Source organism: Patiria miniata, unplaced genomic scaffold (genome assembly GCF_015706575.1).
Source record: "Patiria miniata isolate m_02_andy unplaced genomic scaffold, ASM1570657v1 HiC_scaffold_7, whole genome shotgun sequence".
Lineage (NCBI taxonomy): Eukaryota > Metazoa > Echinodermata > Asteroidea > Valvatida > Asterinidae > Patiria > Patiria miniata.
Window position 1 is genome coordinate 42,331,355 of NW_024037074.1, and position 17,507 is coordinate 42,348,861.

Consider the following 17,507-nt stretch of genomic DNA (forward strand, 5'->3'; position numbering starts at 1 on the left):
TTCGTTGGGACCAAGTCTGACACCTATTAGAGTGTAGCTGATCTTCCCGAACGCAAGCTTTCCCAAGACGAGAGACCACTCAGAGCGACCTCAAGGCCTAGGGAGCAGGTCCGTTTTGGAGGAAATATACCGCCGATTATGATGATTGTGATTACCCACTGTTAATTGCACAATAAATCAACAACAAATACACATGGACAACAGGAATGTCGGCACCACAAATATAATCGTAATTTATTATACAATAATCAAGAAATATGCAGTAGTGATTGAGTTTTGATGGGGTTGTTAATTATCAGGGTCACTTAATTACACTTGGGAGTTAACTGCGGCCTCAACTAAGCAGCAACGCGCACGCTTGAACAATGCACCCAATGTAAACAATGCACTGCTAAGTCAACAATGTACACTAATGTAAATAACACACGCCAATGTAAATAACACACGCCAATGTAAGCAATGCACGCCAATGTAAGTAATACACGCTGTCAGCCTTAACCTGATTTACGCCTTACCCATGCAAGCTAGCGTCAGCACCGTACCGTACATTCACTTGTACAGCTGCGCGTCAGCATCACACAGCGTAACTTCAGCACAGTCAGGGCCAGCGCCTTACACAGTGCGCGTCAGCATTACCCAAAACACAGAACGCGAGCAATACACGACCGTACCGTCCGCTGTCCACAGCACAACTCCTCCGCGCGATCACGTGAATAGCCCTCACGTGAACATGCATACGCCGCACAAACACAAATGCATGCACTAAACCTATGGGCCTTAGGCAACCAATAGCGTACGCGCATTCAGCCACTGGGCTCTTATGCTCCGCCCAGTCACCAACACACAGTGAATTTACGTTAGTGCAATAGGGATGACGTTGTAAATAAACTAGCTATAAGTCCCTACACTTTCCGCTACAACATGATACGCGCGCGTCAATCTCCATAAAAGGGTTGTTTTCATCTTACTCGCCAGCTGAACACTCCATTATTTTGCAGGAGGGATGATTCAAAAAGCATAAAGTGAATTTGTTGAACAAAATCGGGATGTTTTGAACGAATTATATGATTTTTTTTTACCGAAATGGTATTTATGAATGGGAATAAATATGTACTCCGTCGGTATTTATCACTCTGTTTAATACCACTTAGAGTCTGGGTGCTGATAATTACCCTCGCCTCCGGCTCGGGTAATTATCAGCACCCAGACTCTAAGTGGTATTAAACAGAGTGATAAAAACCTCCGGAGCACACATTTATTCCCTTAAAAATCTCTGAGCTGCGTTTTTACTTACGTCTACCCCGCACTGATATTGTGCCACTCATTTCATTTGATACGCACAACGATTCATTATTTCGCGCGCGTATGATACGCGCGTATCTTAGACTTTTTCAAAAAATCGTGCGTCGCGCTGGCGTCACGTCACACTTTGCTCCCAGCTGCCATAAGAACAACACGTATTCTTCTGACGTTGAAACGCAATTCCTTTACTACATGTACTTGAACCTTTGACCGTGACGTCTTAACGCCATATCCTCGACTTTAATGCGCGGACGTCTTATCGTTTTAGGTGAGTTGATCTCTAATGAAAATTATACTCTTACAACCCAATTAAATACCCCGTTTCGTTGAAATATAAATTATGATATAACATCAACAACTGACTAAAATAAAATAAAACCATTTTTATTTATCCCCCCTAATCCGACTTACAAACTTATATAAACCTATAACGTCATGTTAAAATAAACTGGTATGATTTAGGATAAAATATACATATTGCACCTGGATTATCGGTCGCTTATCAACCCCTTCTTCTGATATAGCCTAGCACGCCACGCCACGCTACGCTAAACAAGCGGTGCCACGGTGCAAGGCACTGTAAAGAAAACCCGAGCCAGACTTGTCACCTCTCTTCTTCTTCCGTATACCACAAGACCAATTCAAAGATAATTTGTACGTTTATCAGGGGTGTGAAATCTCAGCTTTATAGCTGATTTCAGCTTTTTTTGTTTTGGATTTCAGCTTTTTCCCTCACTTGCTGTGTACAAAAGTATAGGAGATTTTCAAAGTTCAGTTTTTTTTACACCTTTTTCAGCTGGTTTCAGCTATTTTTGTCAGAGGTCACTCACAACCCTGGTTTATACTTGCGCCTTTTCCTCTTTCTTTAACAAAACGTAAAAGTTCTTACGGGGTAGGTCGTACAGTCTCGAGACGAAACCTACCCAAGGTCTAGCGAACTGTACCTGATGAGTCTCGCTTTTTAGACAAATTTCTGGTTTCTTGTCAAATTTACAAAAACAGACTGGTAAGAGCTTTTACATGCCGGCATTCCTTACTAGGCCTACTTATACTAACCTATAAACTACTTCACTTTCCGGTATATGTTTTATTAATCCGTTCCTTACAATCCTTGAAAATTTCCAGGCTGCGTTTTTACGGCCTAACGTAAACTTCCTTTACTATTCATGCTAGGCTACTAGCTGTGCCAATTTTCCTTCTAAAAAGTACCCTCCGAGCCATGATGGTTAGTCTTCCCAACTTTGCTTTTTAAAAAATATCCTCCTAGCCATGCCGGCTAGTCTTCCCCATTTTCCTTCTAAAAAATATCCTCCTAGCCATGTTGGTTAGTCTTCCCCATTTTTCCTTCTAAAAAATATCCTCCTAGCCATGCTGGTTAGTCTTCCCCATTTTTCCTTCTAAAAAATACCCTCCTAGCCATGCTGGTTAGTCTTCCCCATTTTTCCTTCTAAAAAATATCCTCCTAGCCATGCTGGTTAGTCTTCCCCATTTTTCCTTCTAAAAAATATCCTCCTAGCCATGCTGGTTAGTCTTCCCCAATTTTCCTTCTAAAAAATATCCTCCTAGCCATGCTGGTTAGTCTTCCCCAATTTTCCTTCTAAAAAATATCCTCCTAGCTATGCTGGTTAGTCTTCCCCATTTTTCCTTCTAAAAAATATCCTCCTAGCCATGCTGGTTAGTCTTCCCCAATTTTCCTTCTAAAAAATATCCTCCTAGCTATGCTGGTTAGTCTTCCCAAATTTTCCTTCTAAAAAAATATCCTCCTAGCCATGCTGGTTAGTCTTTCCCAATTTTCCTTCTAAAAAATATCCTCCTAGCCATGCTGATTAGTCTTCCCCAATTTCCTTTAAAAAAAAATAATAATAATAATAGGCCCCAATAATATAAAAAAAAAAAAAAATCTTCTAATGGAAGTTATACTTATAGCTCTGATAATAATATAATACCTTCAACTAAAATAAAAAATTCAATTCCAGGCAAAAAAGATTTTCGTTCGTCTGTCGTTTTACTTGTTGCCATCTTTGTGTCTGTAAACATTTGTATCCCCTCTTGCCGAGCTTGGCAATGATTGGATCTTTATAACTGGTCGTCAAGCTCATTTAAAGGCACTTTCCGAACGGTTTAAACCCCCTTTCTCCACGAGGATCGTCTGATCGTCTGACGTATCGTGAGGTACGCCTAGGGACAGCTATAGACCTTATGTTTGTAGCAATACGAAAACAAATGATTAATTCTGCAAAACTAATCACCTATTTTTCTTAACGTTTTCTACATTAATGTATCTTATCAATAAATGTATCTTATCTTTAATGTAACTTATTAATAAATGTATCTTATCAATAAATGCAATATTGGTTTAATGCGTGTGATGTGTAGCATAAGCTGACGCGTCCTGTACCGCGTGCGGCCCGTGAGGCTTTTTCGGTGACCTATTACGGACGCGCGGCGTCAGTCACTGCTCCCCAACTGCCCTTTTAGGCAAGTATTTCTTGAGTCTGTGCATTCTTGCTTTCCACGACAGAACAACCTGAAGTCTCTTAATCCGCTTCATGCAGAGGTACCCCCTCATCGGTTGAAAAGAGAGAGAGGCTGGTTGGGAGCCATGAAATCTGTTTCAGTTGGACGCCATCTTGCCTTCGTGGTTGGTAGAAAAGTGCCAAACATGGGTTGGCAAAGAGAGCTCTAAAGTCTAAGGCCAATTTTTTTTTTCCGGTTTCTGGTATGCGCGAGCGTCGCCGTAGCCATGCTCGCCGGCAAAATGAAAACGTTTTTTTTTCAATAAAAAATGATGTCTCAAAACCGCCAAACTCACTGGTTTGACTGGAATCCTGCTGCTGCACAATTTTAACGTGTTTTTAGATTGGGTTATGGTCGAGAATAAACTTTATGTGGCCTCTCTGGACTCCCATATATTTGCACTAAGTTTAGTCGGGCACCATTTGCAGTCATCAGCCGACATTTGAAGCAACCACTTTTTGGGGAAGCTCCATATCAGAAACCGGACACTTTTTTTGGCCTAAGGCTGCACACCTGTAAATAGGCCTAAAACCCATCCGCCAAGCTCATCAATAAAAGTTATACCCTCAAAATATTCTATACTAGAGAGTTCTTAGAGCCATAAAATTGGGGATTTGAAGAATATGGCAATGAACCTCATGGCCCAGACTCGGGCCTTCCAATTCTGAGTATTTTGGATGCAAATGAGCTCGAAAGTGGCGCTATTTTCTCATGTTGTGGAGGGATCGTTTTCCAAGGTGGCTACTTTTCCGCTTCGGGAAAAATAGGGATCGTCTCCTTTGGGTGAGAATTTCTCGAAAAGTCAATGGTCAACCTACCAAAACTTGAAAATAAAATAAACGATGACATATTGATCGTCATTTTTCTGTGCAGCTTAAACACCTGTGAGAGTACTGAGTATTTTTTGAAAGAATTTAGAAGTATAGGCATATAGCACTAGTGTCTATGGGAATCTTAATACACTGTTACACCCTATAAGAATGACAAACATGGCCTCTTTGCGCATGCGCTATGCCGCTGCAGTGTTTTTTTTTTCAGCGGGCGGAACCTATTGGGAGGGGGCAAAAGTATTTTAAAGGTATCAACAAGGGCTGTTCCGCAACAAATGCTCCTAAATCGTACGAGTAAGGGAGCCGAAGGCCATCAGCCAATTACAAGAGGGGGGGGGGGGGGCGAGGGGGGAATTTTGAGCTTCAAAGTGGCCGAATCTCAATTCACTGTCGTTGGGGGCGCTCCAGCTAGCAGGTGCACAAAAAGCGGCACTGTTTTAGGCCTAATTTCGACCTCGGACAATTTGATGGAATATGAGTAACGGATCCTTCAACTTGCCGTAAAAGTGGTTTGGGGAAAAATAAAAACTTCTGAGAGCCATAAAATTGGGGAATTGTTAATTATTCAAATTGTGTTGCCTGATTTTTTGGCTTTAAGAAGTCACAAATGTTTCATAATTTTGTTGGATACTTTGGCTGCCTGAAATCTCTTTCTGCTTGATCAGATTCCTCACAGTAAACGGTCTTCGCGCTAAATCGTTTGCCCTGCTTAATAAGGAAAAGAGTTTAAATGGGGCGGATCTAGCTTTCAGGGAAGGGGGGGGGGCGGGATTTGAAGGGAGAGGGGGTGTGAGTGAAGGCGTGGCGACAGTTTCCCCTGCTGCTATGGGGTCCGGTCTCCAGAGGCATACCCCGGAAAACTACAAATTTACGAGGCTTTCTCCTGCATTCGAATGCAATTGAAAATTCCAATTGGTATTTTTTGGCAGTATCATAACATAAGTCAGCGGCTGAACGCGGAGGGTGTGTGTGTGTGGGAGGGGGGAGGAGGGGGAGTCCGCCACTGGTTTTTAACCAGTGGGGGTATTTAACTCCCCCCCCCCACCACCAAAAAGGTTGTACACTGACAGTATCTGAAGGTCTCCACTGTATTTGTGACCATTATGTCCGTTAGTTTAGTTATGATTTTGACCAAGGCTGGGACGATTAAGTCCGACCCATTGTGTCCGACGACCGACAGTCCTATACCCCTTATGTTTGAGTGCCAATATTGTGTCCGACTAAGTAATTAGTCCGACGAATAATTTTATTTGAAATGGAACTACATACCACGATATTTCAGGGGTACATTTAAGTGTTCATGTGATCCATCTTTAACTGTGCTCGGAATACGTACCTCAACACACACAGACAACACGAGGTTTGAACTTGAAAGACCAGAACATTGATAACGTATTCTTCGATGCTGATCAAATAATTGGGTATGTTGTAGTGATTATCGGACACTATACCCAATATGATCAATACCTTTTGGCGTAATATCGATCTTTATTTTTATGTCAGAGTCTGTAGATTGAAATAATAAAAAAAGATATGCAAAACATGAACGTCACTGTTATGTTTTTGTAACATAATTAATGGGCTTAGACGTCGAAATCATTCGATTACGTGTATAAACCACTGTGTCCGCATTAAGACACGGCATGCACTATACTTAGACTGTGTTACTAGTTCTCATTAGCAATGTTAATGGTTGATGATGTGATGGGGCAACAGTTATTCAGCACGCTGTGCAGATATACATGAAAATATGTGTGTAAGCACCTGTTAAATTAATCATTATCGTGTTGATGTAGACATGAAAAATGCTTGTTAATCTCTTAACTATATCACCGTTTTCACGAAAGGACGAATTTCATGAAAATCGTCTGTTTATCGATATCGTTTTTTTGGTGAAAACGATTAAATATATCAATATCTACATTCTGGTGAGGTTATACTTTCATAAAATTAATTAAAATCCCAATTAACCTTATTAACGAAGGGGCGAATTTTCCTCAAGTGCCGTTTTGCATTTTTGCGAAGAGGCGAATTTCCGTAAAAACGGTCACACTTTGCAGAGACAAAAAATGAAATGTTATAAGATGCAGGACGAGTCTATGAAATACCGGCTGTAATGTAATCTGCGCGTCCTGTCTCTAGCATTTTCACGAAGGGGCGAAATTCACAGCCACAGGGGCGAATTTGCTGATTGGTTGTTATTTTCGTTTTCACAAACAGCCGCTTCTCTAATTGATTCAGTTTGCAAAACTAATCGCCTATTTTTCTTCAAGTTAGATACATTGAGGGAGATTATAATCCCCTCTTTTCTCTGATACCTAGATCTTTCATATTCTATGCATTTCCACGTTTCAAATTGTTCAAAGAAAAAGGACCAACTTTAAACGCGATTTTCTCGAATGTTTGTTCCGACGGTGACAGATTAACTTCGCCTCCTCGTAAAACGGTGACGTTTGTTACTGGACTCGAGTATCCCTAATCAGTATCATGAGTATAATGGTAACAGAATGACGTACTTTTTCTTGTTCAATGCTGAATGAGTCATATAAACCGGTTATTTCTGAACCCGTCTGTACAGTACTCGATCAAAGGTACACCGTTTATAAAGATGGTAATCTTGATGACGCTAGTATTTATTGCCAGTTCTGAGTCACCTGATTTGTTCGACCTGATTGATTGGATCCATGGAAATCAGGTTTTATGCCTGGGAACTCAACCTGCACACCGTTTATGAATTTCCACAAACTTAACAGTTTCTTGATGCCAAGAAAACTAACGCCTAGATACGTTTATTAATCACTAGTTTCCCCTTCTTAATTGCTATATGTGCACTCCAAGTCGTCTATATATAGGTCAGAGTGATCCGAAATACGGATTCGTATTAACCTGGTAGGGGAGGGGGAACGGAGGTAGGTGAGAAGGGATGGATAGCCACGCATCTAAATGGAAATTTTGGAGCCATTTAAAATTCCGGGGAACAACCTGGATCGTCTATATCGTAAACGTTCAAAGGATTTTTAAATGTTTCGGGTTAATGTACCTTAAGGACAATCTGGGGATTGTTTTTTTTTCAAGATGTTATTAATAAAAAAAATTCTTACAGCTGAATTTGGTCTTAATTTTACACAAAGCTTCCGGCGCGAAGTGAAATTGTCGCCGTTAAACGTGGACTGTAATATGTCACTGTCAACGACCTGCAGGCACTTTGGACTCCGTGCTGTGAATGTAACCACTCCCTGTGGAAACGTAAATTTTCCATTGCACTGCTGAATGAGTAAAATAAGATAGTAAAACCGGATCAAATGCTGTGACCAAAGTACAATAATACAGGAATGCATATAAATCTGTCATTTGCCAGTATGCGAAGGTGCAGTTCAACAGACAACTGTGTCACGATGCTTGGCGTTACTGTTTTTTGTGTGTTCATTCTTGGTACAGCTACGGCTTTAGGTTTGTATTCATCGTGCCACTGCAGGGTCTGGGTATTGTCAAGTATTGAGTGATTCTGTGGCTCAAGCCGAATCAAATATGTGATTATATTGGAATAAATACGAAAAAGAATACAAATGTTCTTTATAACTTTTATTTGTTCATGTTAACCTTGCCAAGACAATGGACAAATGTACTTGGTGTGTTAAGCTGTGTTTCCATATAAGTTTTTGAAAACACACTGTATGTTTTCATAATTGGTGTGTGCGATGTTGTCTCATTAACTTCCCTTCTTTTCCCGTATATAGACGGAGACGTGCGCTTGTCTGGCGGTTCTAGCCAAAACGGTAGAGTTGAGGTGTTACACGGTGGTCGATGGGGCTCAATTTGCCTTGATGGTTGGGATTTCAACGATGCTCTTGTAGTCTGTAAGCAACTGGGCTTTCCATGGCTCAACCGTGACGATTGGAACTACGATGGCGGCAATTTGACGGAACTAGTCTGGCTTAGTAACGTTCAGTGCAAGGGGTCGGAAACCAGACTAGATGAATGCGCGAATGACGGTTGGACAGATCATCAATGTGCCGAGACAAGACGGGCTGCGGCTGTTGCATGTATGGACCAGGAGGAATTTAAAGGTTCGGAATTATAGTTTACTCAACGCCATCCACAATCATAGCTGTTTGAAGGGAAAATATTAGTTGGAAAGAATCAATTATTGTGGTTATTTCAAAGTTTCAGGTCGGACAATTTTAAGATTCATTAAAAAGGTTAAATCTTTAACATTCTTTCTTTCTACTTCCGTCCGATTTTTAAATACAGGGCAGCAGTTTTATGTGGGCCTTGGCGATGGCAATGGCCCGATAGGTGTTAAAAATGAAGGACAAGTTACGTTTTGGTATAGCAAAGATCTCATCATAGGTACGAGGCTTTACCTAGTCTGCGATCAGGGGTGGGATCTGGCAGATGCTAACGTCATCTGCCGCCAGGATGGACACTACTCGGCAAAACGAGCCGTTACCGACTCCTACTTTGGGAATCGTCGTCCATTACGCTTATAAGAAATCTCATATTTAGCCACCGACTTTGCGTGCATCGGTAACGAGAGCAAACTCATCGAGTGTCCGGCCAACTTTTGGTTCCAGGATAACTGTACTGCTAATCACCAAGCAGGGGTTCTCTGCAATCGAATTAAAGGTAAGTCTCAAAGCTAAAACAGGTCTCAGAGAACTGTAACCACAAATGGATTCTGATTGTTATAAATAAGGGAAACAAGTGTTTAATGTCGGATGCCTACAGCTCAGATGTCTTCATTGATTTACTCAGACTAGCATGCGTGTGACATTGAGGTGAACGTGGTTATATATGTACTTAGATATTATGTTTGCTTCTAATTCAAGCCATATTAATCACCCATGTACTCGAGGGAGCCATTTTTAATCGGGTTCCCTGAATGTACTTTATAAAATGTAAAATATTTTCTTGGAAAAAAAAAAGAAATTTGAGATTTTTTTACTACCCAAATGATTTATTGGTTAAAATAAATCACTTTGTGCTCAATAAACCATTTTGTTTCAGGGAAAGTTTCTGCATAGACAGGTCTACTTGAAACAAGGCCGGAGCATGATATACATGTACACAACGATATCCATTTAAAGATAAATTTCAGGTGTCTACGCCAATAGGGCGTAGTCCGATTGTAAATTTAGGGAAAATATCCGACATCCGAGATCCATGTATTCCCTTTTGTGATGAAACGACGTCATAGGCATAACCTATATATAACATATAAATTGCCCAAATATTATATATAAATTGATCAAAATCTTGCAGTGAAATTGTAGCTGAATTCTGGGGTTTAGAGAAAAGAAATATAGGCAGTTTGACAAATAAAAAACGCGCCCCCAGATCAAAGCCTTAGCCTGGGGGGGGGGATGGACTATAACATTGAGATTTTTTAAAAGAAATAACAACTCGAGGTCTGTTCCATCCAAAGAATCATTCTTGTCGGGACTCAAGTATGCTTTTGTAAAAGTAGTGCAGTTCACTCTTGACAGTACAAGCAGATGTCTCAATCAATGTTCATATCTCGATCAGGATCTTCTCAATTTAGCTGTTTAAAGTTACTGTACCGTTCTTAGTAAAAAAAATGAGACGTACATGGAAAGCGCATGTACAGTACTACATCTGTTTCTTATCAACCTTTGTGATCAAAGTGTTTTGAGATGTTTTGTTTCATATTTTCATGTACTAACAAAATGTGTTAGTAAGCATCGCAGCCTTAGGCTAGTACTTCCTGAATTTTCTAAAGGGACCAAATCCAACTCATCATTTTCTGGCGCTCAATCAGTAATCTCTCAATAAAGATTTTCGCTTTACTTTCGAAACGGTCCACGCATGCACTGTCCAACCGTTTTCCATCTGTGTGTGATCAAACGCGACATTTTATACATCCCTTTGAGCAAATAATCGTATCTCGTTTGTGGACATATTGCGGACTTTGGCGAAAAATAGTCCACTTTATCCGAAGCGCCTTGTATAAACATGACTTGAAACAGTCGTCTGCTGCACTTGCATGTGGTGATCAATCCTAAACATTAGCTAGTCGTACATTTTACTTTGAAAACGCTTAAAACGTTTAGAACATGTAGATGTACCCGCCACACGGCGTGTACCGTAGGCCTACATTGAATCATACGACAATCATGGACACAGAAATACAGTGGGGCAAACACCTCGTCCAAGAACTTCCGGTTGGAAATATACGTAACTATGTGTTTGCCACAAAATGTCCGCCGTGTCAGAAGAGAACAACATGTTTTTGCAAATCTTTTCTCAGGTACAGTGAGATATTAGTTTAGGTTTTCTACGACCAGATCTTTGAAATAAGTAAACAATCTAAAACATAAAAGTTTCGATGATTTAAGGACGATGTACCCTTCAATAAGTTAGTTCTGTAGATGAAACTATTTTAAGGGAAGGCTATTGTTCAGCTGCACTTAGTCCACTAAACCGTCAACGATCTGAAGGGATAACAATGAAAATTGAAATTGTGGAGTGATTAACAAAACGATTGTTTATTATTTCTTTGTTTTTATCTCAAGAGCCTGAAGACTTTCAGTTGAGACTTTTGGGCGGCTCTAACGCCAACGAGGGGAGAGTTGAGTTCCACGTCAACGGAACATGGGGAAGTCTCTGCTTGAAAAAAGACTACACATCCTTTGACGAGGAGAGTGATGTGATCTGCCGTCAGCTTGGGTTAGGGTACGGCCTGGAAGCACCACAAGACGACCGCTTCGGTCGTGGGTCTGGCCCGGTGGTCTTTCCTACTTACGTCGTTTGTTCAGGCTCAGAATCCTCGTTTGCTCAGTGCTATATGCCAGATGAACCGGATCAAGAATGTTTGAATCTTGAGGGGAGTAGCGAGGCTAGCGTCATTTGTAGCGGTCCGATTCCAGGTAAGCGTGCACATAACGTGCAAATCTTGCATCAATGACGGTCAAATCGACAACAGTTGCTTTCTGGCCGGAAAAACTTTAAAGTTAAAAATATTAATGTCCAAGAAAAAAAAATAGCAATAGGCCTGTGTACTAACGACGTCACACTTTTTTTCACGTGTGCTTATGCGAGCTTGGTGGGGATATCGGTTTCGTAGCCCCATAGAAAAGTGTGACGTCGTCAGTACGGGGTAAGTCAAAAAGAAAGTCACTGAATTAGAGAAAAAAAAAGAGGCTCGATCCATTTCATAAAAAAACCCACAAGCATAAATAACATCTTTTTGACTAGTTACTGTGAACATTGCACGTAATTTGCATACTCTATTACTAAATTACGCCTATTTTGATATGAAGATCACAAAATTTGGCTGTCCACCACTGACCATTTACCGTTCTACGAACTGATGAATACCCATTATAACAATGAAACGTGGACGTTTTCCCATCTCGATGCATGGACGAGAACTTGCAATCGAAAACATGCCAAAATCGCTATTCATATTTCACAAAAATAGATGACTTGTTCTTTATATTCAAAACCCAAAATCTGACAGTAAAAATAATGTTTGTGTCTTGACAAAAATGATTAAAATTTGAATTTTTTTAAATTGATTGTGTGTAATCTGTAAGCCTCACTCAGCTCAACAGCTTCCAATGGCATTCCATGGACAGCTATAAAAATCGGTTCTTTTAGTAAAACGTGTGCATAACTTCTGATAGCATGGATCAATTTCAGTAATTATTTTTTGAGATGAGTGGAAGAACATTCTCTTTTAAGATTAATCTTTTGTTGATTTATCATTTTCTCCTCCAGAAACTATACAGAAAACTATAAAAGTGTTGATATTTGCACAAAATATTAAAGTCGTTTCGAGACTGTTTTGATGTTCCAAAACTTTCCCTGTTCAGTTTCCAATTTGTTCTTTTACAAAGTTCTCAACTGGGAAGTATTCAAATTACATGGACAATTATGAATCTAGAATACTTGCTTATATCTGCATGAATGTTGACCCCCACCTCTGTGCGTCTTAGGAAGCAATTAATCTCTATTTTATACTTATGCACTCTTACGTTCAGAGGACCGAAGTCCAGTCAGTTTTCAGAGACGTCAAAAGGATGGCTTGCTTGAAATTTATCACGATGGGCGTTGGGGTGCCGTTTGTGCAAACGGCTGGACAGATGCCAACTCCAAAGTCGTGTGCAGAGAACTGGGACTTGGAGCCCCGAAATCGGTATGCGTCATCATTTATGTGAATAGTAAGATTAATTCATAAGAGTTGTGTCTGAATCTCAATCTTGGGTGGCATGATCGAAATAATCTGTCGTTGATGTAATTGCCAAACTCTATCACAGCTTAATATACGTAGCAGGTTTCCAGAGGGCGTACTTTCTTATCTTAATTCACCAGCAATGAGTTCACAAGGGCTTTACTCATCCCTATCCCAGCAATACAATTTGCCCTCTGACTCCATCTTATTACGAAAGAGGTATACAGGGTGAACCCCCCCCTCCCCCCAAAAAAGCAACATCTGAAACATTTGCCTTTTTTTCAAAATCGTGATCTGTGAATTTGAATATGAGAGTAAAGCTGCGAGTTTTGTATTTTTATTTTAAATACTGCAAAAGAAATCATGAAAACAGCTCATTGGGTTGCCGAGAAAATGCCAATTATGTGACGCAACTCCTTTTCGGTCCATTCCAATGGCACTACCACATTTAAGGGATTTACACTTTACCTATCTGTGCTTGAAATGCATGTGGCGCATTGTGTCCTAATCCTAACAAACAACACGGCACTTAAAATAACAAGGGTACAACTGAATTTGATGGAAATATCTTTTATTTTACACTTGAAAAAAAGGTATCTTATCCTTTTTTTAGTCCAATAAATTAAACCTTTTTGGCATCATAAATATGTAAAAATATTTAAAAAATTGTACAAAATGAAATACAGTATTGCGCAGTGGGCTTGAAGCACCATTGGAGAGGATAAACAATCACTTCTATTACATAATAGGTATTTTCTCAACGCAACCCAATGTGCTGTTTTCATGATTTTTTTTTCAATATTGATTTTGAAAGAAAAAACTTCTCAACTTTAATCTGATATCCAAAAGATAAAAAATCGCAGATCAAGTTTTTGAAAAAAAAGGCAATCACTTCTATTACATAATAGGTATTTCTCAGCAACCCAATGTGCTGTTTTCATGATTTTTCTTTCAATATTGATTTTGAAAGAAAAAACTCTCAACTTTAATCTGATATCCAAAAGATAAAAATCGCAGATCAGGTTTTTGAAAAAAAAAGGCAATCACTTCTATTACATAATAGGTATTTCTCAGCAACCCAATGTGCTGTTTTCATGATTTTTTTTCAATATTGATTTTGAAAGAAAAAACTCTCAACTTTAATCTGATATCCAAAAGATAAAAAATCGCAGATCAAGTTTTTGAAAAAAAGGCAAATGTTTAAGGGTTGCATTTTTTTTGGGGGGGGGGTCACCCTGTATCTAACTTTTTGTATGCGCAGGTTCGCTTTTGCTTCATTGTGGTGATTTTGTGTTGACGGCAAATTGGTTCAAATTGGAATAAGGAGATCTATTCAAACGAAAACGTCGCCAGCGTTAAAGAAAATGGAGAAAATATGCCTCCTGAAGTCAAGGGGATGTGACTCTTACCTCCGGTTAACATTAACGTGCAGAATATTGTTCTAATATTCTGTCGTCATGAATATTTAATAAAAGAATTTGACCACCATATCTTACCAATATGATAGGGTGTGAGACCAATATTTCTGCACATTGCATCATAGTTTACTGAAGGTGTGTCTGCTGAAGTGTGAATGTCACAGATAAAACATTTTGATTTTCGACGATGTTGAACCTGATCGATAATGTTCAATTTTGCTTCACTAGTTCTATACTACGCCTTGGTTGAGATCTGGACCAGTGTTTCTGGGTGATGTATCGTGTACAGGAGACGAGGCTACATTGGACCAGTGCAATCTTGGGCGTTGGTCCGGGAATGACTGTACCCATTCGACGCTCCTTGGATTGACATGCAGTGCTAGTGGTTAGTATTCTGTCTGTTGCGAGTTTCCGCTGAGCCCAAAGGGCCCAATGTACTCTTTGCAGCTGTCTCACTGTATGTCTAACTGTCGATTTCTTGTTAGCCAAGCAGTGCTGTCGTATAGGATTACCTCGCTATGTCAACGAATGGGATCAATCCAGCTAATCGTGTGGCCAGATGCATGACTAGATTTCCAGTGAAAAGCCATTCTGAATCAAATGAATATAACGATAATGGTTCTTGTATCATCTTTGCTAGTCTTACCTGGTCTTGTTTCTTATAGTTTATGACAAACAAAAAGAACACATGAGGGCGCACTATATTAGCGGAATCGCTCGACGTGTCCGTTATCGCAAAAGCACATAAAGCCACGTCATCCTTTCGCAAACCTCAAAAGGGCCAAAAAAGTAAAATATAACAACGATAATACTATCCAAAGTGTTGATTTATATTGCCATGTTCTCGGGCCGCTGTGACGTTCAATAGTGATAAAACAAGGGCCTAATAGGTACTTTGAGACTTGGATTGTATAGGATGTGTAATTGTCTTCCTTACTCAGTCTATATCGAAGTTCATGTAGTATTCTGCTGGACAGATGTTTCATTTCTGTGAAAGTACATGTCGGCATTTCGGTGCAGATTCTATATGCTGAATGATATAAATTGCGGGCCATTATTATGACTCGTCTAACAAAACATTTTTTGTATTTCTTTGTCTTCATAGCTGTCGTCACGGCTGCAGTACCATCCATTCTCGTATTCGCCAGCCTGGCGGTTTTCCTGCACTAACTCGTGTAATGACTCCTTCGTCTTTCCCAGGTGAAACTGTGATTGTGACATAGAACCTCATGGTTGCTAATTCTTTGTACAAATTTAGTTATCTGCTGCATTCCTTAATAGTGTGTATACAATTTGGAAAAATTAGCACTGTTTTTCTTTGTTCTTGTGTTTGTCCTTGTCTAATCTTGACAGTTTTGTACTGTTAGCCTTGTAATGTTCTGCTTATATACCGACAGGAGCCTAGGCTTGAATGATATTTTAATCCAAAAGTTTTTATGAAGTTTGATTTAATTAAAATTCCTGGCCATGTAATATGTGATATACTTTTACTGGGGTTATAAGTTCCTGTTCAGTTTGAACCGCAATCCGGGTTCTGTTTGGGCTACCTTTTCCAGGTCAAAAACGAGACTTTTCTGGATCGAAAATGATACCTTTCCGGGTCATTTTGGCCTAGAAACCTTAGCAAAACGTGTCATTTTTTTTACCCGGAAAAGGTTATGCCAAAGCTTTCGGGTGAATATGATTGGGGACTTTTTCTTATAAGTTGCGTACGACGCTTTAAATTATATTTTCATGACCTTTCTTTAAAAAATAATCACAAGTGTACTTACCATGGATGGGGACTAAAAGTGGTATTTTGTGTGCATTGGAACACAAAAATGTACTGCAAAAATGAAGTATACTCATAAACCCTTTCTAAAGAAGCACACGTTGGAAACACTCGATGAAATACACATTTTTTTTTAATAACCGTATGTTAGGCCCCCCCCCCCCAAAAAGTCTCCGGTTTCTGGTATGCGCGCGCGTCGCCGTAGACATGCGCGTCGGGAAAATGAAAAAGTTTTTTTTTTCAATGAAAGATGATGTCTCAAAACCGCCAAACTCACTGGTTTGACTGGAATCCTGCTGCTGCACAATTTGAACGTGTTTTTAGATTGGGTTATGGTCGAGAATAAGCTTTATGTGGCCTCTCTGGACTCCCATATATTTGCACTAAGTTTAGTCGGGCACCATTTGCAGTCATCGGCCGACATTTGAAGCAAACAAAATCAGGTAAAAAAAAAAACCGCGTCGCCGCACCACTTTTTAGGCAAGCTCCATACCAGAAACCGGAGACTTTTTTTTGGCCTTATCAATAAATGTACAATATTAATTAATGTATCTTATTAATAAATCGTCACCGTTTTCAGGTAGGGGCGAATTTCATAAAAATCGTCTTTTTTTCGAATTTGTGTGGGTGTGTGTGTGTGAAAATGAATAAATATATCAATATCTAAAACCTGGTGAGGCTATACTTTCAAAAAATTAATTAGACCCCCAATTAACCTAATTAACGAATGGGCGAATTTGCCACAAGTGCCGTTTTGCGTTTTCACGAAGGGGCGAATTTCCGCACTCTATGGTATTAATACATTTTCAGTAAATATATACATTATAATAATACAATGACGCTTTATCATCGAAGGGGCGAATTTCAGGCGCACGCGCAGTGGGGCAGAATCTGCGCGTACTGTACAAAAACTGCATTGACTCAGACCGCAGAAGGGCGAAATCTGCGCGTAGTCACTTTAGCGTTTTCACGAAGGGTCGAATTTGCTAATTGGTCGGGTTTTTTTTCGTTTTCAGGAACAGCCACTTTTCTTAAGCACGGTTCATACTTCACGCGAAAGCTTGTGCAAAGCGAAATTTATGTCGTCACCAATGGTGGACGCGCTTCGAATGTATTGTTGACGTCACGAATTTCGCTTCGCTTTCGCTTTCGCGTGAAGTATAAACCGGGCTTTAATTGATTAATTCTGCAAAACTAATCGCCTAATTTTCTTAACGTTTTTTACATTAATGTATCTTATCAATAAATGTATCTTATCTTCAATGTAATTTATTAATAAATGTATCTTATCAATAAATGCAATATTGGTTTAATGCGTGTGATGTGTAGCGTAAGCTTACAGTCCTGTACCGCGTGCGGCCCGTGAGGCTTTTCGGTGATTTATTACGGACGCGCGGCGTCAGTCACTGCTCCCCAACTGCCCTTTCAGGCAAGTATTTTCTTGAGTCTGTGCATTCTTGCTTTCCAAGACAGAA

At 39.8% G+C, this 17,507-nt stretch overlaps 1 pseudogene; it reads left to right on the forward strand.

Annotated features, from left to right (window-relative positions):
* Positions 1-1,443: 1,443 nt before the first annotated feature.
* On the forward strand, positions 1,444-15,431 carry LOC119745198 (annotated as a pseudogene).
* Positions 15,432-17,507: the final 2,076 nt, after the last annotated feature.